Source organism: Nycticebus coucang, chromosome 19 (genome assembly GCF_027406575.1).
Source record: "Nycticebus coucang isolate mNycCou1 chromosome 19, mNycCou1.pri, whole genome shotgun sequence".
Classification (NCBI taxonomy): Eukaryota; Metazoa; Chordata; class Mammalia; order Primates; family Lorisidae; genus Nycticebus; species Nycticebus coucang.
The window spans coordinates 63,373,209-63,386,508 of record NC_069798.1 but is presented as its reverse complement, the minus strand read 5'-3'; the positions used below and the strand labels follow the sequence as shown (position 1 = coordinate 63,386,508).

The following is a 13,300-nucleotide window of genomic DNA, read 5'->3' as shown; positions in this document are numbered from 1 at the left end:
ATATAAAATGTGAAGACTAAAGTTAAGATGAGATAAATGGACCCATTACCCTGAATGGCCAAATGGCATCACATGTTTATGGTGAAAAATTTGATCCTGGTTAAATATTACATTTTTCAAAATCCTTACACTGCTCATGGTTAAATTTTACATTTTTAAAATCCTTACACGGACTGCAGGGATTCCACATCACACTGAGGCAAATTATATGGACAGTTACAGTATATGCATGTTGGTGCAAACGAATGATTTTCAAATTGTATAGAGACGGAAAATAATCACACAAAGCAGGCAACTTCATATTATAAAAGAAATCTGAACAAGTTGCCAATAATTTAATCCTCAGATATTTTACTTCTCAAAGTGTTTATTTTTGTATAAAATAAGTATAAACACTCTAAAACATGTATTTATGCTTACCAAGAGTCATCATTAAAGTATAAATCGCTTGATCTGATTAGATAGAAATTATGTTCATTTTAAAACCTGGTTTATATTCATGTAGCTAACCTGTCCTTTGTCAGGAGATCTTTCATTGCTTCTCATCTCTTTAACTTCTTAACTATTTCTCATTATTCTTAAAGCAAGGTTTCACTTCTTCACATCGATGTAATGCCTTTACTTTAGGGTAGGTTTTCAGTAAAATTATTTATGACTAAAATAGAAAACTAATATGTTTCTAAGATAATGCTCAATGATAAATTAACTCCATTTCTTTTCAAATAAATTACTTGAGAATAATCTCTCTACACGATGACTTGATAGTATTTTTATGGATCCTATGCTCTGAAAAGTTTTTAAAAGTTACATTAAAACAACAACCTTATAGGGGAGAGATAAAAAGTGGTTGGTCTAACCTCTTTGGGATATGAATAAAGGAAAAAAGAGATATTCCAAAGTTTTAATCTATTTTATAAAGTGTCAATGAATCATTTATAATGTGTTTTGGAAAAACAAAATTCCTGTTGTCTGGAAATCTCATCAACTTGAAGCCTTTACAGTAACTTGCCTGCCAAGTACAAATTCAGGTTCAGACAATTTAGATTTCTTGGTGGATACATTATTTAACGACTCTTACGTAGTACTTGGGAAACCAAATAAGTTCAAGAAAGTTCTACTTAAAAGTATTGTTGAAATTTCTTACCAGTGTACAAATTGTGAGACATAAAAAGATTTTATCTAAGATTTGAGTTTTTCAGGATAAGTATATTTCTCATAATAACACACATAAAATTTATACTATTTTATAAAATAGTATATTTAAAATATACTATTTATGTGGAAACCTAACACTTGTTGAATTTATTAGCATTTTAAAATATTTATATTCAAGGTTTTAGTGAATGAAACCAAAAATTATCCCAAATTTCATATGAAATTAAATCCATCTTAATAGTGCCAAATAAATAAGCCAAAATATTTCTTTTTTTAATCTTTAAGGGTCTATTTATTTATTTTTAATTTTTTTAATTAAATCATAGCTGTGTACATTAATGAGATCATGGGGCACCATACATTGGTTTTACATACCTTTTGACATATTTTCATCACACTGGTTAACATAGCCTTCCTGGCATTTTCTTAGTTATTATAAGACATTTATATTCTACATTTACTAAGTTTCACATGTGAAAGCTTTTTCATGTGAAAGCTATAAATTAGTTTCATAGTAGGGCTGAGTATATTGGATACTTTTTCTTCCATTCTTGAGATAACACCAGACGAAATAACAACAGAAACCAAAATATTTCTGGAGACCATAAGCCAAAAATGAAATTAGTATTCGCTGTGCTGGAAGTGTAGAGTCCCAGCAAATTTTACTTTTATATAAGAATACTCCTAGTACTATTCCAGGTTGCTAAAAGGCCATTCCATTTTATTGGAATGAACATTGCACAAAACTGGTAATGTCAAAAGTTCTATCCCTTTCCAAAATTGAGCAGGTGACTCTGAACCTGGAATATATGTATGTGTGTGTGTGTGTGTGTGTGTGTGTGTATATATATATATATATATATAATGTAACCACTATTTTGTATAATCTCATTACAGATCAAACATTACCGTATACTTATCTCCATAAAAGTTAGCTAAAAGAAATTAAAATAAGAGCACATAGAAAACAATTTGAAATTATAATCATTATTAACTTAAAATGTGAGCGGTCCACTGTAAGAAATAATTTCTATCACAATTCCACTACCAATCAGTGGTGCTAAGGGGGGGAGGATTATACCATCCAAGATCAGGTTTTTCTTATCTTCTGTTTAGGCTTAAAAATTAAATGTTATTTATTTGTTAAAATTACATATGTTTTAAATATGAAATCCATCAACATTTACAATGTTTATGTGCATTTCAAGGTCCCCAGAACAAAACCACAAACTATTCCCATTTTCCTAGGCATTTCCTAAGCCATTGCAGCCCTTTTATACTTACTCTTAAAGAATGCACGAGACTAAGTCAGAACTTCTTCCACAGATCTGTTTACATCTTGTGGTGAACAAGAGAAAGCTCCTTAATGTCGGTATGATTCAGTGATATTTTCCCACACCCATTTGCTGGAATGTTCGTAGCTGCCAAACAACTCTGTGTTAGCTGACTGGGAAGTTTTCTCAGGCTTTCTAATAAAGTTTGAAGAAAGCAGCCCGAAGATTATCATATTTATTTTTGAAAAGCCATTATAAATATCTTTCAGTCAGAATGAGATGTATTCTTAAAGTCTATTTCATTTTGCCAACCAATGCATTCTTTGAATTAATAATCCAAATTGGCTAACCTCTAAACTATATCAAAAAACTAAGAGAAAAAGTTGGATTCAGCAGAAATTTCATAAGGTTCTTAGACTTATGAGCTCTACCTATGAATATCTCCAAATATTTCACTTCAGTCATCCTAGTTCTTACTAAAGCAAAAACTGCTTATATAAAACATGTGTGATATTGTTTGTTAAACTTTATATGTATTTTCTAGAATACAACTTTCAATGTAAATAGCAAGGGCCATGTTGGTGCCAAAGTAATACTTATCCTTTTAAAATAGAAATAATACCAAAGGAAAAAAATCTCTTAAAAGCCCATCTCCCCCAGATCATAAGATTACAGGCTAATCAAAAGTTATAGACAGCATCCAGGCAAGATGAAGAGAAGTTAAGTTTTCTCTGGAAAAGAGAAAGATGAGATTTAAGGAAACTATGTCACTCTTATCCAGACTTCAAAGAGTAGGGAGTCATAAAAGCAACTTTTCAGTGATAATCCCTAACATGTTGTATAAGATTATCATGATGGTCGAATAACACAATGTATTTTAAAGTTATAGGAGTTAATATGTATTTATTTGGGATATTGAATGGACACTACCATGAGAGACATATTTAAACATGACTTTATTTGCTCTTTAAAATAATTACTTGAGATGGGACCTTAGATTATCATTTTGAGAACTTTTTTTCTTTATTTCTCTTCCCTCCCTGCCTCCCGCTCTCCCTCCCTCATTTCCTTCTTCCTTTTTGAGACAAGTTCTTGCTCTGTTGCCCAGGCTGGAGGACAATGGCATGATTACGGCTCACTGCACTCTTCGACACCTGGGCTCAAGCGATACTTCTGTCTCAGCGGCCTGAGTAGCTGGAACTACAGGCACACACCAGCACACCAGATGATTTTTAATTTCTAATTTTCTGTAAAGATAGGATCTCGTTATGTTGCCCAAGCTGGTCTCGAGCTCCTGGCCTGAAGTGATTCTCTTGCCTCAATCTCCCAAAATGCTGGAATTACAAGTATGAGCCACATCACACGGCCAAGAAATTTCTCACTTTTAAAGTAAGAATTTAGTGCATAAATTTCCTTGTCTTCACTGCTATAGCTGCCTCACAAATATTTGATAGGTTACAGTACTTTCATTTCATTCAATTCTGTATATTTTTATATTGGAACATACTTTGCTCAAAATGTTATGTGTTTTAAAATTTAAAATAATTTATTTCAGTTATAATTACATAATACTGATTTTTTTTATCCCAAGGGAAGTTTTTAAAACTTTATCACTAGAAAGGAAGGAAGAGGGCAGGAAAAAGAGAGAAAAAGAACTTCACAACACATGGCGTGCATTATTCTGCGCTTCCATATGGCACAGTCTCCTAGTGCATGAGCTAACTGTCTAGGTAGAACAAAAATCAGTATTTTGCATTATTGAGGAGAACTTCAAGCAGTCCAATGATCACAGTAGAAAAGAGATTGTAATAGTGTGCCCAACAACAGTACAGAATAAGAATAGTAATTAAAATGTTATATTATGAAAATAATTAGTGAAAGAAAAATTTATAAAATATGGCATCTTGCAAAATGCAAAGTTAAATACCTGCCAGCAAGTAGAAGACCATAGTGAGCTCAGGACAAGCTGCGACTAGGCATTTCCAGGCATTGCTCTGAAGGGCCCAGTGACACTTACACATCCGTGTTTTTCTTTTTTTACTGAAGTATGTAGGTTTTGTGCCAGATTTTCATGGAGTAGGAAGGACATGAATTTGCCAAACTCCCTTGTTTTGGGAAATCATCTATTAGTCTAGAAAATGACAGTACCAGGCAGGCATTGTTCCTCATCTGCAGCATTCTAACTTCATGAAGGCTTCACCACTCCATGTTAGATTAAGCTCCCCCTCCGTGATCTCTGAGCACTGGTATTCATCCTTCAGAAACGTTAAGCAGAGTTTGGTCTATGTTGTAGAATCATTTAATTACTCTGTGTTCTGTACCGACTAAGCTGTGAACTCAATATAGGCAAGGAGCGTGTTTGTCCCTGCTCACCATGAGACATTAGGTGAAAGTGTATCGGATGAATGAATGTATAAATGAATAAATGAAGGGTATTAAAAAAAAGTCTATGAAACCCAGCAAAGATTATTTAGAAAGACTTTAGAAATAACTTATTTCATACCAGGAAAAAAATAGCATCAACTTTTCATAAACTTTTCCACTTAAAAAAAAAAAATGTGAATGTATCTCAACTCAGTCTATAAGGTCAAAAAATCCTTGATGCCAGGACATTATCAGGACTTCATGACAAATCTCTCTCACTATTATCCTACAGAGAAAAACTCTAGCAGAAATGTTAGCAAGAAAAATCTAGTAATTAAAAAGTGTAATATATCACAAAATTTATATGAATATATATAAATATGTATATTTATATATATTTATAAATTTATATTCCAAATTAATATGTATATAACTTGGAATATAAATTTAGTTTAGCATTTGATTGTCAATCATTGCAATTCACTTGATAAACCAAATTAATGAAATAAAAGAGTAACATCTCAATAAATGAATGCATTTGATAAAATTCAACACGAGTTTACAATTTAAGGAAAAGGTAGCAAACTAAAAATAGAAGGGAAAATAACTGACGTGACAACATTTTATTGTAGCAAACCTAAAGCAGTAATCTTTACTGGTGAATTATTGATAACTTTCCCCTGAAATTAGTAATGAAAGGAAGTGACAGCTAATGCTACTAATGGTTGTAATTATACAAGAGAGGAGCTCTAACCACTAAAATATGACAAGGAAAAGAAATAAAAATAGAGATTTAAATAAATAAAACTCTCATATTGTGCAATATGATTATGTATGTTGAAATTCAAATCAGTTTATAAACTACTAGAACTAATGAGTGTTTTTTTTTTAGTAAAGTCACCAGATAGAAAGTAAATACATCACATACACCCAATTATGTATATTTTTATATTTTAGAACCAAATGCTTACACAAAAAAGTGAATTTTTAAAACCAGTACAATTTTATCACAGCATCATATGCATCAAAATAGCTAGAGCTATAACAGAAGATAGGTGAACTTACATTCTATAAGCCACAATATATTATTATGAATAACTAAAAAGTGTCTAATAAATGTGGGGATATATCATGTCTGCTTATGGCTTAGAAATCTCAATATTCTGAAGATGCCACTTGTGCCCAAATCACACTATATATTCAATAATCCCAGTGAAAACCTCACAAGTTTACAGGAGTGTTTTGGAAATTGATGAGTTGATTCTGACATTAATTTGGAAACGCCAACAGCCAAAGGAAAAAAGCCAAGAAAATCTTTAAAAACAAACAGATATAGAAGAATTATATTGCTTGACATGAAAATGATACAAACAAAAAAACACAGTAATGAAGACCATAAGTTATTGACACAAGGACAGACAAATAGAATGGAAGAGAAAACAGAGACCAAACACAGGCCCATATCTCTGTGGAACTGATTCATGACAGTTCAGTATGGGAAATTATTTTTCTCTTTTTCAGTAAAAGTTCCTAACTCAATCATGTATCCTTATGGAATCACATGGAACTTGCTTAAAAAAATTCAGTCCCAAATTCAGTGTTCACTGAAATTTATGAGGCAAAACAATAATGCTCCTGGATTTTATTATTATTTTTTTTATTAAAAAATAGCTGTTAGTGTAATTATGGAGTACAATGTGCTAGTTTTATACACAATTTGAAATACTTTCATCAAACTGGTTAACATAGCCTTCACATTTTCTTAGTTTTTGTGTTAAGATATTTGTATTCTACCTTTAGTAGATTTAACATGTACCCTTATTTTAAATATCTAAATAGTAGATATTTATATTTTACCCTTAGTAGATTTAACTTGTAAAATGCACTGTAGGTGTGGTATGCTTCTGGATTTTAACTAAAATTATTCATTATATTGCACAAGCAAAGACTTTCTAAACAGCATAGTAAAATAAGCATAAAGTAAATGATTCGAAAATAGAACTTTATTAAAGTTCATGAATTTCTGTTCATGAAAGATATTATCAACAGAATGAAAATGCAAATGATAACATACAAGAAGGTATTAACCACACATATATCCATTGAGAATTTATAAAGTCAAAAAATGACAAGAAAATGTCAACGTGATTTTTTAAAGAATATGCTAAAAGACTTGACAATATACTTCATGAAAGATAATATTCACATGGTCAATAATCATGTGGAATGTTCTTACATCATCAGTTGCGAAGAAAATACAAATTAAAACCACAAAAGAAAATCACTATCCCTAAAAGTTATCATTGCAACATTATTTCTAATAGCTCAAAGTGGAACATATGTATTGCCTATAAACTAAAAATCCACACAAAATTTTGTCATAGTTACCATGGCCTATGAATGAACTGTTGCTACAGATAGAGGAATCTCATAAACAAAATGCTAAGCTGAACGGAGTTGGCATAAAATAATACATTCTGCACAATCCCGTTTATAATAAACTCAAAAGAAGAAAAACTACTCACAAAACTACTCATGGTAGATGCAGAATAGTGTCCAGGGATAAAGCAGTAATGACAGGATAGAGCAGTCATGAAGGAAGCTTCTAGAATGCTAACAAGATTCTATCACTTGATCTAGGTAGTGGCTATATGGATACATTATTTTAAAAAATTCATTGAGTGGTACATGTTTCAATTTATTCACTTCACGTGAAATGACCAACATGGAATCTCATCATTTAAATAACCAGAAAAGACCCATTTGCTAGACACTATCGTACAAATACTACATCTGTCCAGATTCTACCTGTCAAGAAACTTTCAGACGAAGCAGAAGAATCGACCTGATAAACAGGAGAGAGTCACAGCATCGTAATGTGTGCTTTCTCAGTGGGACAGACAGACCACAGTGGAAAGCGAGAGGGAAAATGTTCCTCTGCTTAGTGGCTGAGGAGAAAGTATTAAAGAGTAAGAAGAACTTTTTAGTAACACAATGGGGAAAACAGCATAATAGCAAGGACTGAGTCCACATAGTTCAAAGTCCACAACAAATTACAGATTAATCTGCTCAGTTTGGTGTTCCTCTGAAGGACAATACTTAGTACAAATTCAGTGAGCCTCAATTAATTGTGTTGAAATAGGGTAGTTTGTCCTGGAGTTCTCAATTGGCCTAAAGTTTTAATATTGCCAGAAAATTCAATGTTGAATTCCACTAATGGAAATGATGAAATTGTATATGTAACATATAAAATTAATTTTAGCTTTTTCCCCTAATCATCTCTCTTTAATTCAAGGGAACAGACCATAAAATACTAGTTGATTCATGTTTTAACTCTTCAACCACCCAAATTAAATTCTCTAGGATCTCTTTGTCTTAGGAAATTGATGATTCATTAAAATAATTATGATCAGATTATCAGAATACCATAATTAAATATACCTCTTTTAATGGGAACAAGGCTTGTGTTTCAGCACAGGAATGATTTGTAAACACTTTAACGTGTACTACGGCAGAGTAGCCACTTAGTCACACACACACCCCAGCCACGGCTTGATCATTTTCTTGATACAATCTCCATTCAGAATTATCTTTCCTGGGTTTATAAAAATGTTTAATTTAAACAGGTAGCCAGTAAGATTCAGGTTCTCTGGGCCTGCTTTGAAATAATGAACAGTAACAATGCAAAAATAATTGGACATGGAGGGAAAAAATATCCAACCTCTTCCTCTGTTCTCTTTGAATATATTTCCATTTGCTAAATGTTAGAACACATAAAAACAGACTCGAACACATAAAAACAGACTCGAGATAATTACTTTGCTATTCAAATGCTAAAATAGAAAAAGAAAAATAATGTATAACATATTGTGGAAGAAGGCTAAATTCAAATATTGAGTTCTTCCTGTTCATTTTGTTTATGAAAGCCGAATCTACTTTTAAATTTCTAACCATCTCTGGAAACATAAAAGATCTTACCTCAGAGGCCCAGGTGTCTCACTGAGTTTTATTGTATAAAATCTGGAAAACAAACCCCTATTCAACTCCACGTTATGCTTTAAGGTAGACTGTACTGTTACAAGTCAAAAGAATTCTCAGACAAACATAACCACATGAATTACTTTATAAAAGTAATAATAAATTGAAACAAAAATAGAGAAAAACATGCAACATTTTATAACAGCAATTTTCCTACTACTAATTGAAATGAACGGTAACAACATTTGAATTTGGGGTATAACAACCTTGGGATTTTTCTGGCTTAAATACAACTAACTGTTTTCTTCCTTCCATGATGTAAAACAATAGAGCAGCAAAGCATGTTATGTTGATCAGAGCAGAAATTTGTTTGAAGACAAAAACATGTTATTTCCTGTTTTATCAGACATTAAGGCAGACAAACTGATTCATACCCTATGCAATGTTGCTTTTAGCCATTATTATTGATTTTTAAATACTCATTAGTTCTGTAAGATAAATTTTCCACAAGAATTTTTTGTTTTCCTAAAAAGTAAAAAGGAAATAAAAAGACTACTACAGTGAAAAGGGACTTACTTGATTTAACTTTGGACCAGGTATGAGACCTTGGGGAAGTTAAGTTTTCCCAGACTATGTTTTAAAGTAAAGCTAGAATGATTATACCTACTTCAACAGTTTGCTGTGAGAATTCACAGCTATAATGTGTGTGTGTGTGTGTGTGTGTGTGTGAGATCCCAGGCACCATGCAGTTATTCAGTAGGTGGTAACTATCATTTTATAATCCTTTTTACTCCATGAAATTCCCTGTCTGTACATGATGAATTTATGGCTGAAATCAAAATATAGAGTATAAAACCACTGTTCACACATTTCTTATTGCTAGTACCAAATCTTCAGGGAAGGTGGGGGATATCATCATGAGAATCAGCTCTCTGAACAATTTACTGTGTTTTCTACTTCTCCTTTGGACAGTAAAAAAATCTGCCACAGTGAAATCAGGAGGAAATGAGATTAGATAGTGAAGCCCTTAGATAAAGAATGAGATATGGGAATGTGAACCAAACCACCATTTCCCTCTAAAGCTGTGGCAACGATGAAACGATAAATTGAAATAAACAACTCAAACTGATTGTTCCTTGGTTGCTGTCCAAAGGGAATGCACATTTCACAGAGCCTGTGTACACAGGGGCAAGTTGCTGCACTGCTCTGCTCTGTCCTGTCTTAAACTCTTGGCTTACAGTCACAGCCCTGCACTTACACTACTTCCTGATCCATTTGTTTCTTTTTCATTTGCGATCCCATCCTTTTGTTAATTACTTTAGTCTATATTTATGACGCTGTATAATAATTTTAATAATCATGTGTCTGTATTAGTCTACAAGCCTTTTCGGGACAGAATTTGTATCTTATGTATTTTCATCTACACGGTGGCAATAACCTATCAGACATTAAATTAATGAATCTAGAAAGAAGTAAAACTTATATTTCACTAAAATACAACTGCCATAATGCATATGCCTGCAGTCAGGTTTATCTCTGTCCACTGAAACATGACAAGTGAATCTTATTTCCTCAATTTGAAATTCTTAGGCGTTAGAGATGAAAATATAACTGTTGTCTCTGTGTATATATGTACAGGTGTATGAGTGTGTATATGTGTAAATCAAAGAAATGAACGGAAAGGCAAGAGAAGGATAATTTGAAAATAATCAGTTACTTGTAGCTTTTAATAACTTAAAACCTTGGACTCAGCATAGCGTTCATTGCTGTCTTTTTTAGAAAATCAAAAGAAATTTTTTTAGAAAATCAAGGAAATCTTTAAAAGACAAAAAAGTTGTTATATTTTAATCTTCAATTTTCCTCTTAAAATAATATGATTTTATATAATGGACTTTAGTTAATATCAGAATATAACTTCCATTGAATGCAGAATTATTGTATATTTCAGGTGCTGAAAATCCTTCTAGAGATAAAGTGTTAATTACCCAAATGTCTTCATATCGTTTCTTGATAAAACCAGCTTGTTTCAATTTAAGTAGCTTATTTATTGAGACAAATGCTCTTAATTGAATAAATATTTCTGGCTAACAGTGTCCAAAGCCTGTTACTAAGAGAAAAGTCTATGGAAAAAGTGACTAATTGCCAAATGATAATTTGCACAGCTAGAAAATTCCATCCTTTCTTTTTTTTTTTTGTAGAGATAGAGTCTCAGCTTATCGCCCTCGGTAGAGTGCTGTGGCGTCACACAGCTCACAGCAACCTCCAACTCCTGGGCTTAGGCGATTCTCTTGACTCAGCCTCCCAAGTAGCTGGGACTACAGGCGCCCGCCACAACGCCCGGCTAGAAAATTCCATCCTTTCAAAAAAAGGATTGAAAAATATTTTTCACTCCTTTCCTAGAAATTAAAATAGAAAAAATAGTCCTTTTATTTCCTAAAATAAAGCATGAATTGTGCTGTTTTAGAGAGTTGGGGGAACCACTTCTCTTTGTAGGAAAGATTAATTTATTCTTTACTAATGAAAGGCACCATCATCCTTTCAGTTTGTATAACCCAGCAATTTTGACTTCCCTTACTAAATAGTTCTCATAATTTTCTATATCTAATCATGACCAAGTTCCATTCATTTTAACTTCTAAAGAGCTTTTTATTTACATTCACTTTTCCCCATATCAGCCACCTTAGTCCAAATAGTGACATCTCAATCCTAGACTAGGGAAATAGATTTCCAGAAGCTTTCCCTTCCAATACTGTTCCCCACCCCACGATATTTTTTACGTGTTTAATTTGATTATTTCACCTTTGCTGAAACCTCTTCAATTACTTTCCCAATGTTCTTAGGCTTAAGTCCAAACTCCCTATCACAGCTCCATCAAGTTCCTCCAGCCTTCTCTCTTCTAGCCTCTGCAGACCTCCCCTACCCTCCACCCCCTCTCCTCTTTCTTCCTGTCATTCCGGCTCCTGCCCTCTCCTCTTTCCCTCTGTTCTCTCCAAGTTTCTCCACCTGGATACCTGGATATCAGCTTCTCATTCTAGCAGAGTATTCAGCCTTGAATGACCAAAACAATGCAACTTCCTTAGGGGTCAGTTGTAGCAGCCCGTATAGCCTATGGCTCGGAGGAGTGAGAGTTATAAGAAATACCTGTATAGCTCAATAATGGAACACCTTGGTGGAAAGGGCATGGAGAGGTGATTTAGCTCTTCTAACAGGCATGAGAGTTCGCGAGATGAGAGCAGTGGTGAATTGGCAGTCTCTACACCTGTGGTGTTGAGCAGCACGAGATCAGCCCTATATTAGGCTGGAGGAGCAGGCAATCAGGAGCATGTGCATTCTATCACAGACCCGCTTACTCTGACTCGAACTCTGTCTCCTCGCCTGCCCGCAGAATGCCAGGACAGTGTCTCTCTGATGAAGATTACCAAGCTCTACTAAGACTAAGATCTATCTATTCTAAGAAGACTGCTTTACTCTAAGACTCTCTCTCTCTCTCCTGCTAAAGTAGATAGCTCTTAGGCACCTAAGAGAAATTGTTCCTGAGCAAGGTAGCTTAGTAGTCCGAGTCCGGGACCTAGTTAAGCCGGGCCCTGACAGTCAGTAGTCCATTCCTATATGTTAATTCTTCACAAAGAATGGTTCTTCCACAAAAACTGTAGAAGCACAAACTTGAACTAAAACGTACATATTCACATTTTAAAAAGAGAAAATGCTTGAAATACTCAGTAGGGTCTTGATTTCTTTTCTCCTTTTTTGTATTTTGCCTAGTGTTAATTTATTCAAAAACATCAACCTGTGAACTTAAATAAAATCTAAGCCTTCCAGTTGACTGAATGGACCCCGTCTTGGCCAAGGGCACCCCAGAAATATCCTACAGCTGCATACAGACCATGGGATGAGAGGTTGGAGATGCCTGGCCAGGCCCCTTCCCCACTGGTGTTGTTTTCCTTTTTTCTTTTATTTTTGTGAAAATAAGATACAAAATCCTTAACAAGCTTACGGCCATACAAGACAAAGGTTAAAGTGCATTTGTAGTTCATCAGTTTACTTAATAGATCACCTGAGTCTGGGTATATGTTTTGTGGCTTGTCTATAATAAGCAGATTTCCTCATCTTAACTGAAAATCTCCAGGCCTTCAGATAAGCTTCATTTCTTTAGTCAATTACAAATCAAAGAATCTCTAAATGTACCTGTAATCCGTCACCCCCTGCTTGGATATTTCCTGCTTTGTCAGGCCTAACCACTGTAAGCCTTCCTTGTGTTGACTTAATGACTTTAGGTGTCAATCCTATCTCCCTAAAATGTGTAAAAGCAGACTGTGAACCACCCTCAACAAGACCAGTGGTCAAGGCTTCTTGGGTGTGGCTCTCCTGGTGATGGTCACATATGTTCGGCTCAGAATAAACCTCTTTAAGTTATTTTAGACAAACCTATTGACAAACCCACTCTGAACTCAATGTCTGAAGAACGTAACTTCTTTTATAGAGGCATTTAATGCTAATCTACAGAAAACTGCTCAAATTCATTATTATGG

General features: G+C 33.7%; 1 protein-coding gene across 5 annotated transcripts in view; it reads right to left on the bottom strand.

Moving 5' to 3' along the window:
- The window catches only part of CCDC102B (coiled-coil domain containing 102B), a 189,630-nt gene that overhangs the window by 164,476 nt on the left and 11,854 nt on the right, over nt 1-13,300 (bottom strand). Inside the window, exon 1 of one of the 5 annotated variants that reach the window (XM_053571642.1) lies at nt 4,357-4,377. The exons of 2 other annotated variants lie outside the window; for them this stretch is intronic. The gene's annotated coding sequence lies outside the window, so the exon portion shown is untranslated. Of the gene's footprint in view, nt 1-2,439; nt 2,478-4,356; nt 4,378-13,300 lie in introns of those variants that run through there. 2 more of the 5 variants (XM_053571640.1, XM_053571637.1) reach the window with 2 other exon arrangements.